This window comes from Aplysia californica, unplaced genomic scaffold (genome assembly GCF_000002075.1).
Source record: "Aplysia californica isolate F4 #8 unplaced genomic scaffold, AplCal3.0 scaffold00012, whole genome shotgun sequence".
In the NCBI taxonomy this organism is placed as follows: domain Eukaryota; kingdom Metazoa; phylum Mollusca; class Gastropoda; order Aplysiida; family Aplysiidae; genus Aplysia; species Aplysia californica.
Window position 1 is genome coordinate 2,881,663 of NW_004797282.1, and position 5,619 is coordinate 2,887,281.

Sequence of the window (5,619 nt, forward strand, 5' to 3'; positions counted from 1 at the left end):
CCCCCCCTCTCCAACACACGCACCCATGTCGGTTCAGTATCTAAATACAAACATGCATGATAACATACGATGGGGAGAAGTAATAACACATAAATTTGACAAGGCATTGCTTTGCCCCAAAGTCAGAGCCATTCCAGTCTTGATCTCTCCTTGCATGATCAACACATTAAACACTAGGTTCGAGAAACTCTCTATAACACTTAATAAACAGGCTGACTTGACACCTTTCCTCATACGAGCTTTACCTTTAGCGCTGAAGGCGCAGGCCAGAGAGGAAATCAATTGAAAATATTTTATTCCCCACAACATATTTAATTTAGATTCTTCTGGAGTCGGACCACTTTGAGCCTGAAGGTAAAAGCCAGCCCGAGTAGCAGCATGTCAACAGACTGGCAGAGATGATCTATGAAATAACAATCACTCACGGGAATCAGACTTCAGTCATCTTACTGCAACAGCTACCAACCTACCCATTACAACAGACGCCAGTGTCCAATAAAAGGTGAGAGTAACAAAATAATAAATAACTTACGGCTATCCTCTGACTCCATTCATGTTGGTGGCATTGGCTATCATTTAGATAAAAACCAGTGCTTGCCTGTCTGGGCGATATCGCCCGCATAGTGGGCGCTTTGATAAGTTTGGTTACAAGTGGGGATCACCTGGGAAGTGACAGGTCGCTACCTTAGAATTACAAAGTTCTATCTCCTTAATACCAAGTTTCGAGAAATTTGACTTTAAAAATGTTTAGTTTCACAACAGGTCAAGCCTTTTCGAATGCCATTTTTTGAACATATTGGAAACGTCTCCAAATAATCATACAATTTTGATGGAGCAGATAGAACATGTAGTTTCTGACCTCATGGTGTTAGTTACTCAAAACGGCCAAAAATGTCAGATTGAACTTTGTAATTCTGAGGTAGCGAGGTGTTATCATAACATTACTAGAGGTGGCATTGGGCGCCATCATCATCACTGGAATTCCCACCCTGCATCAGGGTTATATGCAACGAAACAAACACTTTCCACCTCTCCATATACCGGGATAGCCTCTTGATATTATTACTCCATGTATTTCTGCTGGTGTAGAAGCTCTTTTGTCTCCCAAGATCGAAGAATAAATAGACATGTTTGCTGGTGTTTCTGTAACTTTTTCAGTTTTTTGAGGGTCATGCTATAAAATAGTTGATAATCACTGGACACAGGGTTAGGCTATAAAAAGGTTGACAATCACTAGAGTTAACAATGAAAGAAAAAGATGCAAAAGAAACGAAAAGGAGATAAACACACCACACAAACAATGGAATATCTACAAGGCAAAACGCACTTTATCCGATTCACAAAAGAACTGAGAAAAATGGAAGATAAAATAATATTCTCTTTAAACAAAAGTATGATCGAAACGCAATGATATCATTCTATTGTCTTTCTTCTTCTTCTTCTTCTTCTTCTTCTTCTTCTTCTTCTTCTTCTTCTTCTTCGTCCTCTATCCCGTGGTTGGGGTACCCGTGGGGGTACCACTGTATCTGAAAAGCAGCTCTCATCATTATTATCTTTGTCCTCTGCTTTCCTCAGATTGTCACCCATCGTCTCTCCTGTCCACTCTGTAATGTTGTCCTCCCATCTCCTCCGCAGGTGTATAAGAATATTGAGATGACCAGTGAGTGCATTAGTCTGATCTTCGAGTTGGGCGCGATGTTTCTGTCTTTCCAAATGTGAGGCAGAGTGGTGGAATCAGGCTCTCGTGAAATTTTGGGCATATAGAGCTATTGGTATCATCTTAAAGCTTGTTCACCTGTCTTTATTTGGTTGAAAAAGATATCCATTTATCTTGAATACAAGTCGAGATATTTGTGATTGAAGGAGGTGGGGGTCATCTATTTTCAGAGGTAAAATTAGTGAGAAAATAGCCGCCAAAGATTAGTTACTTCCTTAGCTTAAGAGTTCGAGGTAACTGAAAATTAAATTTTTGTATGCCTTCTATCAACGTTTTTAAGAAAAATCCACACAGAAATGAGTTCTTTAATGGGCATGAAAGGTGTTGAGCCCCCAAAAACTAAAAGTTGATAAAAATTCACAAACCTGCAGAAAAAATGCAAGTTTCTTCACTTTGATTATATTGACGAGAGCCTGATTCCACCACGCTGCCTCACAAATAGGCTTCAGTTTTGACAGCGCAGCTGTTGTTTGCGCTATTCTAGAGAGAATTCCTGGTCTTGAGTCTTCATCTGAGACCATTGATCCAGGGTATTTGAAGCTGTTGACGGTCTCAAGTTTCTCGCCCCTGACTTTGATGTCCGCGGTTATACCATTGGTTTTACTGGTCATTAGCTTGGTTTTCTCGGCACTGATCTCCATGCCGTAGGCCGCTGAGGTTGTGTCCAACCGCTCCACTGGTGTGGCGAGCTCCTGTTCTTCTCCTGCTTATCCATCGATGTCATCGGCAAAACCCAAGTTTGTGATTGTCCTGCCTCCAATACTGATTGTTCCATTGTGGTCTTCCATTGAGCACGTCATGATTCGTTCCAGGAAAATGTTGAAGAGAGTGGTAGAGAGCAAACAGCCCTGTTTTAACCCGACCCTTGTCCTGAACCAATCCCCCATGCTGTCGTTAAGGGGGGGGGGGGGCTACACATGAAGGCTCTCTTGCTTATCACTGAACCGAATTGTACCAAAATTCACACGTATAACAAGCATAGTAAGGTGTCTTAAAATCTGAAATCAAATATGAGAAAAAAGTTTCGTTTCCATGGATGGCGGCCATACTGGATTTTGTCGACATGTCTCACGTATTGAATAACGCACTTATTGTTCTTGGGAATTGATTGGGGTTTTTTTCATGCATGTTAACAAACATTAGATCTAAAAATTTGTAGGTTGTTTTTTTCCTAAATGAAATACCAATTTTTATTGATTTTTTTTCTTGGGGTAGCATTCAAGATTGCCAAAACTCCGTGAAAATCCACACTCCAGACACCACCAACAAAAATAAATTCCATATATATCAAAAATTCAACAGATACATTTTTAGTAGTACATCTTCTCTTCATTCTGTGAAAATTCATGAAGATTGGATGAAAAATGGTGGAGTTATTCAAAAAGTATACAGAAAAGTCGCGTTTTGAGAAAACGGCTCATAAAGAAAAATAAAATATTGACTTTATGAGGAAATGGTGGTGACAAACATGCATGGTATGGGAAAAAATACGGATTTGGGGGTTTCTATTCCAATGAAATAGTTGTAGGAAAGGCTGAGGAAGCTAAAAATGCCTACAACTCAAATTCCATAATTTTGAGCCGAATCGGGACTTTGGGGGTGCAGCCCCCCCCTCCCCATTAAGGTAGACTGCGCTGGAGGCCTTATCATTTAGTTGTTGTATGACGTTGATCAGGCTGGCGTTGATGTTACATTTCCTCATGGTTGCCCATCAGGCTGCATGCAAGACCCTGTCGAAGGCCTTTTTAAAATCAAATCCACGAAGATATTACATAGGTTTTGTTGGTATTGGAGATACCTCTCACACAGTATCCTGAGGTTGAAGATCTGTTAATTTCAATTGTACTAAAGTTTAAATATTGAGGGATACCATGCATTTTGAGAGAACCCCTCCCCCCCCCAATATTTTCTCCAATTCCTATTATCTTTATGTAAGGAGTGGTCTGGGTTTTCGGGAAATGCCCAGATTTGGCATATAGTGCGTTTTTCAGGGGAAGCTTTCATTCCCGTATTCAAGGGCGAAGGCTGACTTGTTTGACAGGGTAATCAAAGTGAAATGGGACCAGATATGGCCTGTAGATATCACACAAGAATCTTGAGAGGCGGCGACTCTGAGTTGTGAATGAAAACAAATCCGGAATTCATATTGTATGTTCAACCGCCAAAATAATCGGGAAAGTATCTTATTAAATATCAGTTCCCACTAAAATTAAACTTAACTTTAGATGTGAATACATACACACAAAGCAAAGAAGCAGAGATGTCAGTACTAGATCTATATATTATAGATCTACCAGTGAGTCTAACTCTTTGGTAGAACATGACAATCATTATTTTTTAAATTTCACATTTGGCTGTTTTTGTCTAGCCTTTCGCGGCCAGGAGCTGGTGTCATAATCGAGGTCACGATCTGATTATAGGACGGTAAAAAGTCGAGGGAAAAAAACAAGCACAAGCAGCAGTCAAGAGATTATTAAGATTTAGTTCCCCTCACATTTGTGAGGTAGACTCGACCAGTGTTAGTTAGCTTACTTAATCAGGGCTTGTGATTGATTTTAACTGTGGCCCCAAAGAGGTGAACAGGGTATATGTGGCAATGAAACAGCTTTGACTGCCATGCACATGTTCCCTTCAACTCTATTCCAGCCTCACTTTAAGCTTACTTAATCAAAGCTTGCGACTGCTTATGGAGTGGTCCCAGAGGGGTGAGGAGGCTATTTCTGTGGCCGTGAAACCGTTTTGAATGTTAGGCATACTGTTCGTTGTTGGTTACGAACGTCTTTTTACATTTAATTTATGAGGTTTACGTTTAAGGATGAATTTGACAGCGACAATGTTTCAAAATTAGAAAGGGAAGCAGTGATTATTTGATTATATAGACGCTTCGCCCCTGCCCGTATTCATAGACTGGGAGTTCCGCAATTAGTCTAAGTCCGTGGGGAATTGCTCGTTTTTATTTTTCCAATCGACGTCAACTGTGGGATGACGTAGGTCGTTGTTGGGGCAGCTTCGATTAAAATTATGACAATTTAAAAAAAACAACAACAAACTCTAATCCAGTGCTTGCCAAACTGGGCGATATGGCCCACATGTGGGCGATTTAGTAATTTTGGTGGGCGGTGGAGATACCCGGGTAGTAACATGTAATATACTATAATGCCCTGCTTGGAAATACACGTAGATACAAAAACCGTAGCCTCATTGAGGTGTCAGAAGCGGGCGCCGGCTATAGAAATGTTGGCTAGCACTGATTTAAACAACGGAGAAAAAAAATGACAAAGGAAATGAAAGGGGAGTGAACACATCATGAATAAACAAACATTTCCTTTTTCATGGACTGGTGGCTTCAAAGTGCACATTAATCAACAACGTCACTTAGGAGTTGCCAGAGTTCGTTGTTGGGGCGACATCGATTAAGAATTAATTATCACTTGTAAAAGATCTATAAACTATGTTTCACAGTGTTACGAGGAGAGAGACAGGCAGAGAGAGAGAGAGAGAGAGAGAGAGAGAGAGAGAGAGAGAGAGAGAGAGAGAGAGAGAGAGAGAGAGAGAGAGAGAGAGAGAGAGAGAGGGATGAAAACAGAAAAGAAAAAGAAGGAAAGAAAGAAAGGAAGAAAGAAAGAGAGAGAAATAGGGAAAGAAAAAGAGACAGAGCGCGAAGGAGAGTGGAGTTGAAAAAAGTGAGAGAAGGAGTGAGAGATACAGAGAGAGAAAGAGAGAGAGAGAGGGAGGGAGGGAGAGAGAGTGTTACGAGTGGAGAGCAAAAGAGACAGATATAGAGAGAGGGGGAGGGAGCAGAAAGAAAGAACGAAAAAAGGAAGGAAGAGAGAGAGAGAGAGAGAGAGAGAGAGAGAGAGAAAGAAAAAAAGAAAGATAGGGAGAGAGAGAGAGAGAGAGAG

At 40.8% G+C, this 5,619-nt stretch overlaps 1 protein-coding gene across 1 annotated transcript in view; it reads right to left on the reverse strand.

The window, feature by feature from the left end:
- Positions 1–5,619, reverse strand: part of LOC101860465 (neuroligin-2) — a gene marked incomplete at its 3' end in the record, with an annotated part of 24,044 nt that overhangs the window by 7,420 nt on the left and 11,005 nt on the right.